Source organism: Prionailurus viverrinus, chromosome A1, assembly GCF_022837055.1.
Source record: "Prionailurus viverrinus isolate Anna chromosome A1, UM_Priviv_1.0, whole genome shotgun sequence".
NCBI classification, from domain to species: domain Eukaryota; kingdom Metazoa; phylum Chordata; class Mammalia; order Carnivora; family Felidae; genus Prionailurus; species Prionailurus viverrinus.
Window position 1 is genome coordinate 136,739,475 of NC_062561.1, and position 20,866 is coordinate 136,760,340.

The 20,866-nt window shown below is 43.1% G+C and overlaps 1 protein-coding gene across 3 annotated transcripts in view; it reads left to right on the forward strand.

The window, feature by feature from the left end:
* Positions 1-12,031: 12,031 nt before the first annotated feature.
* The window catches only part of OCLN (occludin), a 56,456-nt gene continuing 47,621 nt past the window's right edge, over positions 12,032-20,866 (forward strand). For 2 of the 3 annotated variants that reach the window (XM_047869988.1, XM_047870002.1), the window contains exon 1: positions 12,285-12,368. The gene's annotated coding sequence lies outside the window, so the exon portion shown is untranslated. Of the gene's footprint in view, positions 12,170-12,284; positions 12,369-20,866 lie in introns of those variants that run through there. The other variant, XM_047869997.1, reaches the window with a different exon arrangement.

Sequence of the window (20,866 nt, forward strand, 5' to 3'; positions counted from 1 at the left end):
ACAGAGGAAACTGGGAGATCTTTGGTTATATTCAGTATTCATGCATCAAGCATTGCACTAACTATTGTGGACACAAGGACTTCACTTTGCTATCAGGGCAGGCATCTAAAAGACACAGCCCTATGACGGCATGGATTGGGTCAGAAAGACATATTTTATATCCCCGCTTTATCCTTTTCTAGCTGTGTAATCTGAAGTAAATTTTTATCATTTATGAAACTGAGTTTTCTTATCTATAAAATGGAGTTAATATTTAACGTGTGATATTGTGTTACTTGATAGTACCTTCTATTTCTTTTCTTACAATCTACAAAACGTACGGGAGCACAGAAAGAAAGGAAGTTATCTACCTGCAGCCGCGTTCCGAGTTCCTGAGTCACAGTTTGACACCAAGCACAGCTTCCAGGGGACAATTGTGGATACTTGGAATAATATCTACTTATTTCTGCTTTTCTTTTTAATTTAAGAGAGAGGGAGTAAGCCTGAGCAGTGGAGAGGGACAGAGGGAGCGAGAGAAAGAATCTCAAGCAGGCTTCATGCTCAGAGCAGAGCCTGACACGGGGCTCGATCTCACGACTCTGGGATCATGACCTGAGCCCAAATTCAGAGTTAGATGCTCAACCCACAGAGTCACCCAGTTTCCCCTGTAAGGCTGTATTTGAACTTGACCTGATTTCAATAAAAACAGCCAAATTGCTACACTGAAAATTCTTAAAGCTCAAAGCAACTTTGGTTGTTTCAAGTGGTGCTGTGATGACCTAATATTGTGCATAACTCCTCTTGTATGGAAAGGAACAAATATTTGATATCCATCTTCATTGTTTGCTGTGGGTTGGTTTCCTGTTATTTTTTTCCCTCTGTCTAGAGGAAGGGAGTAAAAGAAACTTCCTTGTTAACTTACTACTGTAAGGAACATGTTTGGAAAAAAAATAAGCCCGGAGGGCAAGAGTAGAGTTTCTCATCAAGATTATTACCAGCATAATTCAACCTCAATAAACTTAAGGACAGTTTATTGATGCATTGACTGTTGTTCATTTACTCAAAGTAACAAAAGTGCAAAGTACCAGAAAGAGGGGCCCACTGGGAGTCCAGGCGAGTCAGAAGGCAAGCTCACCCTCAGTCAGTGTGCAGTCTAGAGGATCCACACCCTCCTATAATCCAAGTTAGAAAGTAATTTAACACGGAGCAGCCAAAAGATTTGATAAATTGATTTTGGAATATGTGCAAAATTGGGAGAGGCCAACCTTTTTATTTTTTAATTAAAAAAAAAATTTAGGGGGGGGTGCCTGGGCGATCAGATCAGTTAAGCATCTGACTTTGGCTCAGGTCATGACCTGTGGTTTACGAGTCTGAGCCCCATGTTGGGCTCTGTGCTGACAACTCAGAGCCTGGAGCCTGCTTTGGATTCTGTGTCTCCTTCTCTCTCTCTGCCCCTCCCCTGCTGTGCTCTGTCTGTCTGTCTCTCTCTTTCTCAAAAATAAATAAACATTAAAAAATTTAAAAGAAAAAAATTTTTAAGTTTATTTATGTATTTTGAGAGAGGCGGAGGGGCAGAGAGAGAGGGAGAGAGAGAATCCCAAGCAGGATCCTGTCAGCGCAGAGCCAGACTTGGGGCTGGAACTCACAAACCGTGAGATCATGACCTGAGCTGAAATCAAGAGTCAGACACTTAACCCACTGAGCCACCCAGGTGCCCTGAGGTCTCTTTTTTTTTTTAAAAAAAAAGAGGAAAAATTAAAGAAGTTGTTGTTGTTGTTGTTGTTGTTGTTGTTTTTAATAGGAGAGGGGGGTGCTCAGTCTTGAAGCAGTGGCCATATTTTAATATATGAACCTGAATGCAAAGGTGAAAGGAGAACATTCCAGGTAGAGGAATTAGTGTGATCAAAGGGCAAGTCACAGGCACACAAGTGGGAAGCACATGGGCAGGCAGGTGAGGAGTTGCAGTGAGTCAGAAAAGAGAGCGTTCTTATCTTTACCACTCACACAGCACTTATCTGTCCTTTTTTTATTATTATTATTTATTTTTATGAGGTACACCTCATCTCCTGGGCTATGTGAGGGAAGAGGGCTATACAGAAGTATGCTTTCCTTTCTCCCCACATCCCCCGCCCTCCCTAGTAAATAAACAATCAGCTCATATATTATTCAGGTAAGGGCGTTGGTTGACTTTTTAAAGAAAACACAGAAAAAAAACTCTATCATAAAAAATACACTTTTCTTCCTGTGAGGTCAGTATGCCAATGACGTAGAATGTTTTCCACCTTCTTTTCTTCACACTTGAAAGTTCTTTCTTTTTTTTTTTTCTTGATGGCACCAGATAGTGTTGATACGAATACTTGATGACACTAGAACACCGACTGGTGCAATACTGGAGGCAGGCAAGAAGCAGCAGTGGACCCTGAAAGCCTTCCTTGGATGAAAGGTTGTTGAAGAATAAGACGGCCAAAGCATCACCACATGGAATACTTATTGATTACAAAGGGAAGGTACCAGCTGATTCAAAGTTAGCACCACTCATTCTGGGACAACTTCATGGCGTCAGCCTCCTGATGTGATAGAGAATGCAGTCCACAACATCACCCATATAGTATTCGTGCCAGTGGTGTTTCCTCTAAATCTAATAGTTGGCAGTGGGGAGGAGGGATACAAATCCAGATAGTGAGACATTCAATAGGACAACCAGATTCTTTTAAAAAATGACAGTGTTGGGGCACCTGGGTGGCTCGGTTGAGCGTCTGACCTCAGCTCAGGTCATGATCTCACGGTTCGTGAGTTCGAGCCCCGCGTCAGGCTCTGTGCTGACAGCTCAGAGCCTGGAGCCTGCTTCAGATTCTGTGTCTCTCTTTCTCTGCCCCTAACCCACTCGCATTCTGTCTCTGTCTCTCTCAAAAATAAATAAACATTATAAAAAAATTTTAAAAAATGACAGTGTCAGGGCGCCTGTGTGACTCAGTCGGTCGAGCATCTTTGGCTCAGGTCACGATCCCGCAGCTCTGGAGTTCAAGCCCCGCATCGGGCTCTGTGCTGACAGCTTGGAGCCTGCAGCCTGCTTCAGATTCTGTGCCTCCCTCTCTCTCTGCCCCAACCCACTCACATTCTGTCTCTGTCTCTCTCAAAAATAAATAAACATTATAAAAATTTTTTTTAAAATGACAATGTCATGAAAGAGAAAAATGATAATGGGACTGTTGAAAAGTTAAGGAGACTTAAGAGACATGACAATGAAAGGCAAGGGATGATCCTTGACTGATTCCTAGATTTAAAACAACAACAACAAACCATAAATGACATTTTTGGAACTGGAGCTATGTGGGTATGTCTTACATATTAGGTAGGATTATGTATTAATGTTCATGGGGTAGGGGGGGGTCTGTTAATGGTATGGTGGTTGTTATGGTCTGAATGTTTGTGTCCCCGCCCCAAATTCTTATGTTAAAATCCTAGCCAACCTGATGGTATTAGGTGGGGGCCTTTGGGGAGGTGATTAGGTCATGAGGGCAGTCCCTCTGTGAATGGGAATAGTACCCTTCTTTTTGTGTGTGTGTGTGAAATGAGTCTTTTTTTTTTTTAAATACATGAAATTTATTGTTAAATTGGTTTCCATACAACACCCAGTGCTCATCCCAACAGGTGCCCTCCTCAATACCCGTCACCCACCCCTCCCCTCCCTCCCACCCTCCATCAGCCCTCAGTTTGTTCTCAGTTTTTAAGAGTCTCTTATGCTTTGGCTCTCTCCCACTCTAATCTCTTTTTTTTTTTTTTCCTTCCCCTCCCCCATGGGTTCCTGTTAAGTTTCTCAGGATCCACATAAGAGTGAAACCCTATGGTATCTGTCTTTCTCTGTGTGACTTATTTCCCTTAGCATAACCCTCTCCAGTTCCGTCCACGTTGCTACAAAGGGCCATATTTCATTCTTTCTCATGGCCACGTAGTACTCCATTGTGTATATAAACCACAATTTCTTTATCCATTCATCAGTTGATGGACATTTAGGCTCTTTCCATAATTTGGCTATTGTTGAGAGTGCAGGGAATAGCACCCTTCTAAGAGAGACCCTAGACAGGGATCTCACCCTCTTCACAACACAAAGAGGAAACTGCTGTCTGCAGCCCAGAAAAGGGTTCTCACCAGAACTTGACCATGCCGGTACCCTGATCTGACTTGCATGCTCCAAACTGAGAAATAAATTTCTGTTGTTTATAAACCACCCAGTGGATGATATTCTGCTATAGCAGCACAAACTGACCTTGGCTGTGTAGGAGAATGTCTTAGTTCTTAGGAGCACATGCTACAAAGGATGTGCGGTGAAGTGTCACTGTATCTGGAAGTAACTTTTAAATGGCTGAACCAAAAAAAAGTATCAACGAGTATAAATGATTGAGTTAAAAAATGCCATGCGTAAATTTAGTGTGTGTGCTCACGTTCGCATGTGCCATGGAGAGAGAGAGAGAGAGCACGCGAGAGCACAGATGTGAACAATTTTAGCAAGTTGTGAATTTAGGTGAAGGATAGAGTTCACTGTGCTATTTTCTTGGCTTTTCTGTAGGTTTGAATTTTCCAACACAGCAAGTTAGGAAAAAATGAAAACCTATCTTTTCCCCAATCATCAGAAAGACTACATGCTTGATCATTGAGAAATTTTAGAAAACCTGGAAAAAGCATGAAAAAGAAAGTAATCATGTGATTATTGCAGAAGTTCCCTTACCGTCTTCCCTTCTAGGGAAGCATCTTGTACCGCTCAGGCACAGGGGCCAGACTTTCTAATTAAGATGCACGTAGGAAGATGAACAGGAGTTGTTTACATTTCTCAAGATACTATCAACTGGTTTCAGATCACCCTGGCTCTTTCTCAGGTTTAATCCTGTCTATTCAGAAGCTAACACTTCAAAGATAAATAACTCAAGTGTTACCAAAATTATTAAACAACAACAACAACAACAACAGGAGAATGCTTAGGAGGACACTTAAAACTCCACAGAATTCTAAAACATAAATTCGTTACTATGAAATGCCTAAAACCCTCCAGAGCCTTACCGTTCAGTTAGATGAAAACACACACTCAGGTGACCTGGCCTCTGAGGACTGACTTCCACCTTCCTCAGACTTCACCTCCCACGGGCTTCAGGTCCCCTTCTCCTGGCCTCCTGTTCTTTGAATGTCTAAAGTGGCCCTAGATTTTGCCTTGGGATATTCTTGGCCCAGATCTCTGCACAGCTGGCTCCTTCTCATTAAAGTCTCAGGTCAAATGTCGCCTCCTCGGAGCAGCCATGGGTGTCCACTCTATTCTAGACAGCTCCTGCTGGCTGCCTCTCCCAGCCCTCTCTGTCTCCTTAGCGTGTTTCACTTTTTTTTTTTTTAAATTAATGAAGTTATTTAAGTAAGCTCTACACCCAACGTGGGTCTCGAATTCACGATCCTAAGATCAAGAGCCACATGCTCCACTGACTCAGCCAGCCAGGCACCCCAGGTGCTTTAACTTCAAGTCACTCATCACTATTCGAAAGTATCTTGTTCATTTTCAGCTCAATCGTCTTTGTTGCAAGTCTTCTCCCAACTAAAGTATCAGCCTCCGTGAGGGACCCTTTCTTCTCTTGAGTCCATCTTATCTCCAGGGCTCGGAACAGGGTCTGGTGTATAGCCTGGTACCGAGTAAATATTTTTTGAGTGAATCAATATTCCCTTTCGGGTACAGTTCACAAATGTGCCACTCAGACCACACCCTGTGTGGGTTAGTGTAAAGATTTCAGGAGCTGCACTAAGTTTCCCTTTGTAGCTCCTGAAGGTTCTCCTAAATCATCTCTAAATTGAAGTCAGAAAAGCTGTCAGGCAGAAGCCCCTGTCACGGATAAAAGAATTGTAACTCATAACCAACAAAATGTTAAGAGAAGCTTGTGGTCTGGTAAGAGTATGTCAGTTTCAAACCAACCCTGTTCAAATGATTTTTCTAGGGTTAGGATTCCTTGTGATAAGTAACAGGATTATTACTAGTACTTTTCAAAGTTTGGGGACCTAGAAGGTAAAGAGCCCTATGAAGTTAAAATGACATATAAGAACACAGTATTTGCAGTATTTGGTTAATGTTTACTTTTTCCTCTTCCTTTTTATAAAAATTTTTTTAGCTTAAAAGATTCAGGAAGATCAGTTTCTGAAAAACCCTGCAAGGCCAATTTTCCACTGCAATGGATGACTGCTACAGTTAAAAAAAATCAGCCCCAAATCTCTTTCTCTGCATCATCCGCATAATTGTGGCAGCATTCTGTCCCAGACTGAAACCCTCCCTCTTAGATGATGGTTTCAACTTTTATCCTAGGAAGTTCTTTTCTGCTTGTGTTTGAGGAACGTTATGCACAAAACAAAACTAATGAAACATAGGTCTCCAACCAACTTTAAAAAATGGCTCTAATCTCTGTTCTTTTATTTATTTATTTATTTATTTATTTATTTATTAAATTTTTTATGTTTATTTTTGACAGAGAGAGACAGAGCATGAGCGGGGGAGGGGCAGAGAGAGAGGGAGACACAGCATCTGAAATAGGCTCCAGGCTTTGAGCTGTCAGCACAGAGCCCGACGCAGGGCTCGAACTCACGGACTGAGAGATCGTGACCTGAGCTGAAGTCGGACGCTCAGCCGACTGAGCCACCCAGGAGCCCCAAATCTCTGTTCTTTTAAATAAAATTTTTATTATAACATAAAATTCCCATAGAAAGTGCATCAAACATACATGTACAGTTTAGTAAACTGTTGTAAAGCTAATAGCCATGTAACCTGCATCCAAGTGAAGAGAACAGAATATTGCCGGAACCCCAGGTACATCTTGCTCTTCTCTTCCACTCTTATTTTCTTTTTAATTTTTTTTAATGTTTATTTTTGAGACAATGCGAGAGACAGAGTGCAAACTGTGGAGGAGCAGACAGAGGGAGACACAGAATCTGAAGTGGGCTGCAGGCTCTGAAGTGTGAGCCCAGAGCCTGACACGGGGCTCGAACTCACGAACTGTGAGATCATGACCTGAACCGAAGTCGGAGGCTTAACCGACTGAGCCACTCATGCGCCCTTTTCCACTCTTATTTTCTTAAGAAAGATGATGATTTCTTTGCTTTTCCTTGTAGTTTTGCCACTTGTGCATAGAATCCCCAAGTGATATAGCTTAGTTTTGCCTGGTTTTGAACTTTACATCAATGGAATCATACTGTATGTTTTTAGTGGGGGTGGGCTTGTTTGTTTTGTTCAATATGTTTGAAAGATTCACCATGTTATTGGAAGAATCTCTAATCGGTTCATTCTCATCCATAACACTTTTTTTTTTTTTTTAATGTTTATGGTTGAGAAAGAAAGAAACAGAACGTGAACAGGGGAGGAGCAGAGAGAGAGGGAGACACAGAATCCAAAGCAGGCTCCAGGCTCTGAGCTGTTAGCACAGAGCCCGACATGGGCCTCGAACTCACAAACCCTGTGATCATGACCTTAGCTGAAGTTGGATGCTTTACTGACTGAGCCCCCAGGCGCCCCAATAAACACTCCATTTTTTAAGGGTTTGTTTGTTTGCTTGCTTGCTTTTTATAACAGCACCATGAAATCTTTCTATGGGCAGGGAGTTTAAAGGAGTTTGGGTATTTTTTGGAGAAAAAAGGCAGTCCTAGAGTATAGTGAAACTGTTAAGATATTAGTTCTGGGCTTGGATTGCCTGGGTTGAATCCTGACTCGACAACTTCTTAGCAGATATTTTAAGTAAATAAAGAAATCTTTCTGAGCTTTACTTTTCCCAGAATGAGGGAAACAATAGTACATCCTAAGATTGTTTTAAGGATAAAAAAGTCCGTAACACAGCACAGAGCCTGGCACAGGAATGATGGGGTTTGCAGTTACTCTCGTTCTACTAGAAGCTCCCTTTCTGGTGCTCCCTCTGTTTAATCTTTGATCCCTCCAGAAGGATCTTGCTTAATACATAGGAATTGAGGAGATAGAGTTTTACTCACCAAGTGTCATCATCCTCTCAGAAATTGCCTTCCTGGTGACTTTCCTATGAATTTCTCCATAAATCTGTCCAAGGAATCCACCCTCCATGGACTAGGATCCTCCCCATTCCTGATTGGGTGGGGAGCCTAGAGGCCCTTCAGGCCAGGCCCTCAGCAACTCCTTAGTTGGCCTTGATCAAATACCAATCACTGAATTCATTCACTAAGCAGGTGAGGCAGAGAAGAAATTTTCTAACCTCCACTCTCTTCTCCTTTGAAACCTAGGACCAGGGATCTAAGCCTTAAAATGCTGTGAAGCAATATGCTGTTTTTATAGTAACAAGCTATCTGAGAGATGGGCACGGCTCCACAGGCATGTTGGAATGAGGAATCAGGGTTGTATTCATTTGCTCATCCAACACATATTTTTGGAACAACCATGTGACCGGGACTGTTTCGGGCAGACAGGATACAGCAATGACTTGTTAAGACTTTTTTTCAAAGTTTATTTTCATTTATTTTGAGAGAGAGATAGAGGGCAAGCAGAGAAGGGGCAAAGAGAGCAGGAGACAGAATCCCAAGGGGGCTTTGTGCCTATGAGTTTGCAAACTGTGAGATCATGACCTGAGCCCAAATCAAGAGTCAGATGCCTAACTGACTGAGCCACCCAGGCTCCCCAGTGACTTGTTGAATTTATCGAGACTCAACATGTGGCCCAGCATATGGACCGTCTTGGTGAACAGACCATGTACTGCTCAACAATCTTAGGAACAGATAACTATTTACCATCATCCCGTCTTTACAGTGGAGAAAAATGAGACTGATGTAGTTTAATTTACCTCAAGGATCAATCTTACCTGGCTGCTATGTGGCAACATTGAGATTTGAACCGAAATTTCTGACACCATATTCTGAGCTCTGAACTTTCTTCTTTACATATAAAAAGGAAGAAAAATAAAATTTAAAAATCTTATCATTCACTTGACTGCATGTAAGATCAACAAACTTATAATCATAGGTCTTCCGAAAATAATATTTACTTTGTTTCTGAGTCATGAGAATTTTCATCAAATACGTTCAACAGTGTAACCATAGTCAAAAAGACTGAGTTGCTGGGAATGAATATTTGATTAAAAATATTATTTAATTATTTTTCATTACAATTTTTAATTAATTAAATTAAATTTAATTTAAATTTAATTTAAATTTAATTTTTAATTAAAGCTTTAATACAATTTAGGATTATATAACATGATTACATTGAGCACAGCATCATGAAACATTCAACAATCTATTTTTCTATTGAAGAATGATGCATTCAGCTTTTCAGGCTGGCTTTTCTTTCTGAACCGTTTCAACTACTACCTACTATGCACACCATTAGGAAACAGTTAAAAGAACAAAGTTTTTAGATTTTTCAGTGTTGTAAGCATTGTTTGGAAAATTAACCTGAATGCAATAAAAATGCCATACAACATTCCCAATAGAAATTTAGCTTAGTATTAAATTGAACCATATGAAATTGCCATTTTGTAGTTAAAAATGTAGATAAAACTTACCAATTTCGTGTGGTTCAATTTAATAAATCTGATTATTTCATTTGCGTGAGTACAGCAGTACCTAGAATGTAAGCTCCGCTAAGACAGTGATTTTCAGGTTTTGTTACTACTGTTCATATGGTAGGCCCTCAGGAAATGGTTGTGAATGAATGAATCTGGGAAGCAAATGAAATACGGCAACTAACCTTCCACCCTAACATATGCCTTTGTGTTCAGTTTAGTGTGGGAGTAAGAAAAATAGCATTTGATGCATAAGTCTCTTAAAATGATAAAATGCTTAAACACCTAATTCACTCAAGAATTGAAAACATGCCCACACAAACACTTGTACATGCATGTTCATAGCAGCATTATGATAATAGCTAAAAAGTAGAAATAAGCCAAATGTCCATCAACTGATGAAAGTTTAAACAAAAAGTGGTATATCCATGCAATGGAATAGTATTCAGCCACAAAAAGGAATGGAGTACTGGTAGGTACCACAACACGAATAAACCTTGAAAACATTATGCTAAGAAGCCAGACACAGAAGGCCACAGATTGTATTACCCATTCATATAAAATGTCCAGAATGGGTCATCAATAGAGACAGAAAGTAGGGTAGTGGTCGCCAGGGTCCTGGAGGCAAGAGGGAATGGGGAGTGACTGCTAAGGGACACACAAGGTTTCTGGAGTTAGAAAGTGGTGGTAATTGTGTAACCTTCAGAATATACTAAAAACCACTGACTTGTACACACACTTTAAAATTCAGGGTGAATTGTATGGTATATGAAATATATTTCAAGTTTTAAAAAGTGGGGGAAAAAAACCTCTAGGTTCTTTTCTGAACATATCAAAGTACACTATAAAATAATAGATGTGTGTTTATAAATCTGAGAGTATTAGGAAATGTTCCCTTGTTTAATTATAAACTGAATGGAATGTTTGGCGATTTCAGTAATCTGACAGCGAACATTAAGAGGATTAACCTGACTTCCCCAGTGTTAACACCACCAATTTAAGCTGCATCATTCAAAAACTACATGCTCATGCTAAAATAATTGTAGCAATAACTTCCACACACACACAAACACACACACACCCCAATTAGAGTAATTATCCATTAAGGTTGTCATCATTTCAAATACCTTATATTTATATAATGCTTTTACTTCCTTAAGTATTGAATTGTGCCTTAAGATCTAATGTATGGGAGAGTCACATCTCTCATCACTTAATTAGAGGCAGAGAAGTGGGTGAGATTGGACAAAAATTAATTAGTAATGCTGACATTCCAGATTGGAACACAAAGTGAAGCAGGAATTTAGGAAACCTGAATTCTAGCCTTCAATGTAGGTTAAATTGCAAGAACTAAAATTGCAATATTCTGGAGTATAATTGAAAAATATATATATTGATGGGCGCCTGGGTGACTCAGTTAAGGGTCTGACTTTGGTTCAGGTCACCATCTCACAGGTTCATGGGGTAAAGCTCTGCATTGGCCTCTGCAGTGCTAAGGCAGAGCCTGCTTGGGATTCTCTCTGCCACTTCCCCACTTGCAGGCTCTCTCTCTCAAAATAAATAAACTTAAATTAAAAAAATATATAGATACAGATATGCTATATACATACATAAAAGGATACACAGTTTTGTGTAGACTATGAATTTTCCTAAGTGAACTCTCATTTGGAACCAGCCTCCAGATCAAGAAATAGAACATAGTACACAGAACTAGGGCCTTTTTTTATTCTTTTAAAAATTTATTCATTTTTGAGAGAGACAGAGACAGTGCAAGTGGGGGAGGGGCAGAGAGAAAATCCCAAGCCGGCTACTCACTGCCAGTGCAGAGCCCTATTCCAGGCTCGAACCTATTAACTGTGAGATCATGACCAAGGCCAAAGTCAGAAGCTTAAGGACTCAGCTATTCAGGCGTACCCCCCCCCCTTTTTTTAAGCTAAAAAAAATTAAAATAGTTTAAATCCCTTGGGGGGGGGTGCAAAGGACCTTGAGCTAGTAATCATGTACACTACCGCATGCACTTTATTTTTACAGCAAGTTTACCAACGAGATCCTACCACACTTTGAGTAATGGTCTTTTATCTGGCTCCAGAGATTCAGAACCGGTTCCTTAATTTACAAGTGACTTTTGCAAATCTCTCATTTCTGGCTGCTTTCCAACAAAATTTTAACCAAATTTTAGGAACAGAAAATTGTTGGGTAAGGACATGCCTTTCGTGTCAGCGTGTGAGCACCCTGGGACCTCCTTCAGAGTAAAACAGTCCTCCTCCAGACCTCCCTCCGCCTCTCGTCGGCTGTTCTATCCCAAGCAGAGGGGCTCGGAGCGCGCCGCAGGGCGGTCCAGGACCACCCCCACCTTCTGGGAGCCGGGGCCCCTCCTCTGCGCTCGGTCGCCAAAGCTGCGCTGTGCCTTTAATTGGGATCGCAGGGAGGGTGTGCGGGGAAGGGCTGGTTCCTCCCGCCTCCTTCTCCACCGCTCCCTTCCCCCTCCCATCCGAGTTTCAGGTGAATGGGTCACCGAGGGAGGAGACGGCCACGACACACAATTCCTCGCTGGCGTCCACCCACACCCCCGACCTGTCCTTCCCCGGCTGGAGGCCGCGGGACTCCGGGGAAAGCTAGCCAGAGCGCCCAAGAGCCCGCGCTTGGTGTAACAGGTGAGACTGGCCAGTGCGCGGCCCCAGACCTCCAGCACCGGCCAGGCGGTGGTGCGCATGCCCGGGGGCAGGACCGCAGGGGTGGGGGGGTGGGAGGAGGAGAAGAAGGAGTGGAGGAGGAGTGGAGGACCGACAGAGTTCTTAGTCTAGTCCCAGGCTGCTGGCGGGCGGCCCGCACCTCGTCAGGTGCGCTCGCCAGGTAAGCGCGTTGCTTGGCTCCCGCGGTCCTTGGTGGGTCGTGCGGGGCAGCAGTGAGTAGATGGGAGTTGGGCGCGGCGCCGGGGGTCACGGTGGCCCCAGAGTCCCCCAGGGGATCGTGGCTCCGGTCTGGTAGGGGAGGCGCGGCGGGGGAGGACGCCCGGCGCCAGTTTCGGTGGCGGTTTCGCCTCTGGGCTGGGACCGGCGGGAGCCGGAGGGGCGCGGGTCCGCGGAGAGAGCAGCCCTGGGCTACTTTGGCGGCTGCCTCCCCCAGCGAAGGGCCACTTGGAGCCGCCGATCAGCTCTTTCGGCGGAAACGCTTACAGCTCCTCGAGTCCAGGCGGCGCGGGCACCTTCTCGCTTTAAAGGGGGGTGGGCGGGCGGTTCCCGAACTGAGGGAGCGCAGAGCGCGGCTCTCCGGACGGAGAGCTGGGAGGTCCTCAGGGAGTGGGGCGTGCGCCCGGCTCCTCGGGGTCCTGAGTGTGAGGGCTGGAGACCGGGGGTCTTGGATCCCGGCGGCGGGGAGGGACCTCATCGATTCCTCCCCGTTCACTCTTTGGGTACCGAGTGGGGAGAGGGGTGACGGGTTTAATCCGTGAAGTATTCCTAGAGCCCTGGGGTGGGCCGATCCGCTCTTTGGAATCCAGCTAGTGCGAGCGGTGCGAGCGCGCGTCAATTTAAGCCTGGGGGCGGGGATTTAATTTCGAGCGAGGCTGTACTTCGAGGGAAGCTGTTCGCGCTTGGGATCCTCACCCGTGACCCGCAGGCCGCCGCCAGGTGGGCGGACCTGCCTCCGGGCGGTCCCTGCTGACCGCGCGCTGCGCGCACCGGCCGGGGCGCACGGACACGAACTGCCGCGGGCTTAGAGACCTCCGGGGAAGGGCCGGCGCGCGCGCTGCCTGCCGACATGTTCCCTGCGTCGGAGGAAGTGTGCGGGGAGAGCAGGGTTGAGGGGTCAAAATGGCCTCTGCTCCTTGGGGCTGGAGGAGCACCTCCGAGCCCCTGTGCCCCAGGTGAAGCGACTAACCCGGAGAAGCCACGGCATCTCGGGCTGGCTGGGCACACTGCCCATTTGGGAAATGACCCGGGGCGGGGGAAGAGGCAGCCTTCCAGGTTAGTGTGTGGCCCTCACGCACAACAGGTGTATTATTGGGATCCCTGGAAAAGGTGAAACCTTCCTTTAAGGCACTTCTAGTGATTCCCGCTGTGATTGGAAGCTAGTTCTTTCCAGGCGGAGGTAGATTTCTCAAGCTGTCAATTCCAGTATAACAGTGCTTCTCTGGCACGGTACAAATGAATATTTTCTCTTTCTGGTATTTTAAAATAGACATTGTAAATGGTGGAGCCACAGTAATGGCTGTCTCCTCCAAGCCTCCTTTTTGTGTAGTTCTGCATTTCTGTAGTTACCAGGTGCCTCTTTGGTTAAATGATGGAGAGGAGGATGGCGAGATTTGTGCAGCTTCCAGGCTGTTCAGGGAAATGATGGGCAGTGCCTCCTAAATGCTGGGCTAAAAAGAGTTCTGTGCTTTGTATCCTTTAATGATACTATCAACTCTGGAAGGTAAGTCTTACTAGAACTCCATTTAAAAAAAATTTTTTTTTCAACGTTTTTATTTATTTTTGGGACAGAGAGAGACAGAGCATGAACGGGGGAGGGGCAGAGAGAGAGGGAGACACAGAACCGGAAACAGGCTCCAGGCTCTGAGCCATCAGCCCAGAGCCTGACGCGGGGCTCGAACTCACGGACCGTGAGATCGTGACCTGGCTGAAGTCGGACGCTTAACCGACTGCGCCACCCAGGCGCCCCAAGAACTCCATTTTAAAGGTGAAACACCGGTAGAGGAAACATGTTGCAAAGTTTGTGGCTTGAAACCTGCTTCAACAAATCGGGGAAGGTATACTGGACAAGCAGCAGTCCTGGATATTCCAGCACCAGAACGCTCTGGGGTTTTTCTGGAACTCTCTACCTTTGACTGGTCCCTATGGTCTCATAGAATATTTCCACATCTTGTTTGATGTGAAGATATACTTCTTGTTTTCTTTTAAAGGTAGTGTTGGAATTACCGCCCTTTAAAAATTCGGAGATTACTTTTAACCACACAAATTAACTGATAGAAAACCTTTCACCTGCCTAGGAGCCTGCCAGAAGGGAAGTTTTCTTCACTTGCATTTTAAGGTTTACTGGATTAGATTCCCTAGTGGGCTTTTTTCTTCCAAGTTATTATTTATGGATGTACTGGGGTAAAAAGACAATGAGGATTTTTGTTACCCTTTTTGTTTTAGCTTCTAGGCTTAGAGCTGCTGGGTGATTTAGTGCTTCCTAATCTCGAATATGGTACGAATTGCCTGGGGATCTGATTAACATAGATTCTGATTCATAGGTCAGATGTGGGGCCTGGAATTCTGTTTTTCAGCAAGCTACAAATGATGTCCATGGTTAAATGTTTGACCCTTTACTCTCCCTTTCCTTCAGACTGTAAACACTTAACTAATTTGGTTGAATGTGAAGGATTATATTTAGTGGCTGTTAGCATTGTGAACTTGAAGGCATTCACAGCTGTATTGAAATCCCAACTCTGATATGGGTTGTTGGTTTTATAAATCAAATGTTGATTGACCATCACTTTGTACCAGGGACTGTAGGGATCTGGAAGAAGAGTGATGGTCATGATAGACATCTGGGTGCTTGTAAGGCTGGTGTTCCAGTTGAGGTGGAGATGGTGGAGATTATTTAAAAAATAACAGAGAAGAAAAAATAATAATTAGGGGGGAAATTCGCTCTGAGAATAAAATAGGCTTGGTGGGTGGAGTGAATAGCAGGGAAGGAGCTTCTGAAGAGGTGACATTTGAGTTGAAAGCTGGACAGCTAGTTCCCACCATGTACAGATCTAGACATTATAGACAGGAAACTGACAAGATCAAGGCACTCCTTGGATTGATGCCTTTAATTGAGGCAGTGATGCTCCAAATACATGGTGTGCTTAAAAATCACCTGGAACGGGGGGGTGCCTGGGTGGCTCAGTCGGTTGAGCGTCCGACTTCGGCTCAGGTCATGATCTCGTGGTTTGTGAGTTCGAGCCCCACATTGCACTCTGTGCTGACAGCTCAGAGCCTGGAGCCTGCTTCGGATTCTGTGTCTCCCTCTCTCTCTGCCCCTCCCTGCTCACGCTGTGTCTCTGTCTCTAAATAATAAATAAACGTTAAAAAAATTTTTTTTGTAATTTTTTTTTAACGTTTATTTATTTTTGAGACAGAGAGCATGAACGGGGGAGGGTCAGAGAGAGGGAGACAGAGAGAGGGAGACACAGAATCTGAAACAGGCTCCAGGCTCTGAGCTGTCAGCACAGAGCCCGACATGGGGCTCGAACCCACGGACTGCGAAATCATGACCTGAGCCGAAGTCGGACGCTTAACCGACTGAGCCACCCAGGCGCCCCCCCCCCCAATTTTTTTTTTTAAATCACCTCTAGGGGCACCTGGGTGGTTCAGTTGGTTATGTGTCTGACTTCAGCTCAGGTCATGATCTCTAGATTTCATGGATTCGAGACTCGCATTGGGCTCTGTGCTGACAGCTTGGAGACTGCAGCCTACTTCCGATTCTGTGTCTCTCTCTCTGCCCCTCCACATTCTCTCTCTCTCTCTCTCTCTCTCTCTCTCAAAAATAAATGGACGTTAAAAAAAGTTTTTGTTTTTTTTTTAAATCATCTGGAGAGGGGTGCCTGAGTAGCTCAATTGGTTGAGTGGACGACTCTTGATTTCGGCTCAGGTCATGATCTCACAGTTCATGGGATGGAGCTCTTCATTAGTGCGAAGACAGCTTGGGATTCTTTCCCACCCCCCACCCCTGCCTCGTTTCGCTGTGTTTTCTCTCTCTTTCTCTCTCTCTTGCAAAATAAATAAACTTAAAAAAATCATCTGTAGATCTTACTAAAAATGCCCCTTCGAATACAGAGCTAGTCTGTTTCAAAATATGCCTAATTTTAAAATTTTAGACAGTTTACTAATTGTATGCCAAAATATAATAATTTAATACCAGGCACAATTTTAAAAAACTTCTTAAAGGCAAATTAACTCTTGCTGCATATGATTGAGAAGGAATAGGCTCTCCTTAAATACGATAAAGTTTATCTTTTACTTACTGACAGTTGCTTCAAAGAATTTTTCAGGGGGATAGCATTTTCAGGCTTTCTCTTCTTCCTCTTATGCTTAGGTTTCTATGAAGACAGCTTTGGCCAGTAACCATTTTCAAGGGGAGAACTTTTTAAATATTTTAACATTAATCAGCTTTACATATTTTGTAAGAGTCTGCTGTTTGCCTTATGCTTTCGACTTTTACTCAGCTGTTTGATTTATGTCCCTATCATTCACATGGTACGGGTTCTGTGATGGTGACCGATGAGCCCCTTAGGCCAGATCCTGTGTCCTTTTCATTCATTTTGTCCTTCACTCAGCATACTTTTACTGGGCAGATGTTAATATTGTTGTGCTGGGCGTTGGGTAAACAGTCTCTTGGTCCTTTTTTTCTTTGGCTGTGGCCTTAAAGCACAGTCCCGACTGCCTTGAAGGAGACATTAGAATTCCTCCAGTCCAGTCCCCCTACAATATCAAACAACTAAGCTTTGCCTACATGGCTTGAGATCACATTGTTATTTGTTATTTTTGAAGGGTGTGTGAAGTTAGGGTAAGGGAGAGGCTTCCTAACATTGACATGAAATCTGACCCTGTGGTATCTTTTTTTCAAAGAATGGTTTCTAGGACTACAAAGACAGCTGTGCAGATATTTGAAGGCTGCTGGAGTGGTCCTAATGTTGATTGGTCCAGGCCAAACATTTCCTGTTTTATCAATCATTTGTCTTAAGACATGGTTTTTCTAGTTCTTTAACACTCTTAGTCACCTCCTGGAGAGGCACCTGCTTGGAACATGATGTACACATTTCAAGGTTGTGCAGAGGTTTGTTTCTTTTTCATAACTGTATCATTCCTAGATCTAAGCACTGTCTGTGCCTACTGCCAAAGTTCGGGATGGCTTGTTAACTTTGATGAAATTCTTCCCAAGGAAACACACTTCCAGAAATTGAGTCTAGGGGTGCTTGGGTGGCTCAGTTGGTTAAGCGTCCGACTCTTGATCTCACCTCAGGTCATGATCTCACGGTTCATGTGTTCGAACCCTGCATCAGGCTCTGCACTGACAGTGTGGAGCCCTGCTTGGAATTCTCTCTCACTCTCTCTCTGCACCTACCCCACTTGTATGTGCACATGTGCTCTTTCTCTTAAAATAAATAAACCTAAAAAAAATTTTTTAAAAAAAAAAATTTTTTTTTTTTTAACGTTTATTTATTTTTGGGACAGAGAGAGACAGAGCATGAACGGGGGAGGGGCAGAGAGAGAGGGAGACACAGAATTGGAAACAGGCTCCAGGCTCTGAGCCATCAGCCCAGAGCCCGACGCGGGGCTCGAACTCACGGACCGCGAGATCGTGACCTGGCTGAAGTCGGATGCTTAACCGACTGCGCCACCCAGGCGCCCCAAAAAAATTTTTTTAAAAAAATAAAAATTGAGTCTACATTTGTAAAGTGATTTATTCATGCCACTAATATTTGAAAACGGAGACAAAGTACCTAAAATGCCCAAACACTGAAATTTCTCACCTTCAAGGTAACCATCTTGCTGTGAATGGTTTTGCTCATCTTCCTTAATATATTATCTTAATTATAACACCCTAGAGGTCAAGTTTGTCCCCAGCCCTTGGGCATAGGGGGGTAGTAAAGTTCAAGGAAGAGAAGTAGAATTTGTCCTCTCTGATTGTGAGCTGTTAAAACCTCTAGGGGACCTAAACGCTCCATTCTTTCATCCTGTTTAGATTCTGTTTTTCAGTCCCAGAGGCATCTGCCTGAGCGTGCTGTCTGTGCATAGGGATGTGCTCAGGATCCTCAGGCTTCATCCACCAATCTGGCAACCTTCTCAAAAAAGCAAATGAAGTTGATATGCCATGATTTGTCCTTGATAATTATTTGCTTCACAATATAAAATCTCTCGTATCAGAGGATATTTGATAACAGAACTCTGAATCCAGAAAATGGCAGTTTGGAAAGGGATTTTTGTTGTCACCGTTTCTGACAAAATGTAAACTTCAGCCTGAGCCTGGATTAATTTAGAAGGTTCAAAAACTACCATGGAGGGGGCACCTCGCTGGCTCAGTCGGTAGAAAATGTGACTCTTGATCTCCAGGGTCCTGGCTTCACGCCCTACATTGGGCATAGAGGATACTTAAAAAAGCCAAAGCAAAACAAAAATCTACCCTACCGTGGAGCCTGGAATTTTTGGCCTAGTCTTGAAGGAGTAAGCCCTGGCTATGAAAGGGGTAAGAATCCTCAAAGGTCAGTTTGTCCGTATTTGACATTCAGTTTCACAACTAGAGTCCTACATTAGTGTTTAAATTCCGTTTTTTTAATATTATTTTTCTGAACATCCGTTAAGAAGCCAATCTGGAATTTCACTCTCCCATAACACTGTAACGTGCTAGTGGCCTCAATTGCCCATTTTTATGTACATTTGGGTGCTAGCTATAGGTCTGTGTATGCTTAGGATTTGTGTACCTTTTTGTATGTGAATACTTCAGTAAAAACAGTTTTTTAAAGGAAAAACATTAGCGAACTCTTCCATCACTGTGTTTGGAAAATCATGCTAATGGTGTTGTGTTCCTAACATTCACTCTATTTCTGTCATTAAGGTTTTTAGCTGATGTACGTTTGGGCATTATTTTCTTCTGAGAAAGGTGGAATCGACTGTCCTTAAGGATGTGGAAGATAGTTGCCTTTGATATTAAAGAACAAAATTTAGAGAGTTTGAATTTACTTGCTTGACTAACATAATACCTTATTTGCACTTGGTTTTTTGGAAAGGAAACACAATACTAGACCCTTGAATATACTCAGATTGTAGATCTTGCTCAAGTGACCCCTCCCACTCCCACTTCCTGCCCTCCTTCTTCGGGTCTTGGTCTTTCTTCTCTGCTTGGCCCCGTCTTGGGCTCGATCATGTTGTCAACCCTAATAACTGGATAACTGCCTGTTGTGGTTGCTTTTTTCTTTGTGTGTGACCTTCTGTAGTACTTCCACAGACTCCCATGGTGTAGTGTAGACACTTAATAAGTACTTGTCGATTGAATGAAATTGCCTCTCAGGTATGTCGGGATTGTGCTCTGAGGAATTTTAGAACAAAATCATACTGCTTTTCTCGTAGGGCAGAAGACTCTTTAATATAACACATAATTAATGTTTCCCCCCTTTCTGTAAACATTATGTGCAATTTTGAAGACTTGGAAAATGAAAAGGAAAAAGTGTCCACAATCCTACCATCCATAGATGTATTGTGTAATAATTGGTAGTGATAAAGGCATACTTTTAAACCAGATTACGTTTCAACATTGAGGGACTAGTTGTGCTAGATGCAGCTCTGTATCCACTTTCCTATGCATTCTCTTTTGATATGGCCCTTCAAAAGTAATATGAAACAATAAGTTTTAAGAAGTTTTCTTTTTTTTATGTTTCTTGTTCTTGGAAGGGACTGTTTTGAAAATTACCAATTTTTTTTTCTTTCTATAATTTATTTTATAATTTACATCCAAGTTAGTTAGCATATAGTGCAACAATGATTTCAGGAGTCGATTCCTGAATGCCCCTTACCCATTTAGTCCATCCCCCCTCCCGCAACCCCTCCAGTAACCCTCTGGTCTCCATATTTAAGAGTCTCTTATGTTTTGTCCCCCTCCCTGTTTTTGTATTATTTTTGCTTTTCATCCCTTAGGTTCATCTGTTTTGTATCTTAAAGTCCTCATATGAGTGAAGTCATATGATACTTGTCTTTCTCTAATTTCACTTAGCATAATACCCTCCAGTTCCATCCACGTAGTTGCAAATGGCAAGATTTCATTCTTTTTAATTGCCGAGTAATACTACATTCTGTATATATATATATATATATATATATATATATATATATGTACACACACACCACATCTTTATCCATTTATCCGTTCATGGACATTTGGGTTCTTTCCATATTGTGGTCGTAGGGTAGTTCTGTTTTTGATTTTTTGAGGAGCCTCCATTCTGTTTTCCAGAGTGGCTGCACCATCTTGCATTCCCATCAGCAGTGCAAAAGAGATCCTCTTTCTCCACATCCTCGCCAACATCTGTTGTTGCCTGAGTTGTTCATGTTAGCCATTCTGACAGGTGTGAGGTGGTATCTCATTGTGGTTTTGATTTGTATTTCCCTGATGATGAGTGATGTTGAGCTTTTTTTCATGTGTCAGTTGGCCATCTGGATGTCTTCTTTGGAGAAGTGTCTATTCATGTCTTTTGCCCATTTCTTCCCTGGATTATTTGTTTTTTGGGTGTTGAGTTTGGTAAGTTCTTTATAGATTTTGGATACTAACCCTTTATCTGATAGGTCATTTGCAAACATCTTCTCCCATTCCGTCCATTGCCTTTTAGTTTT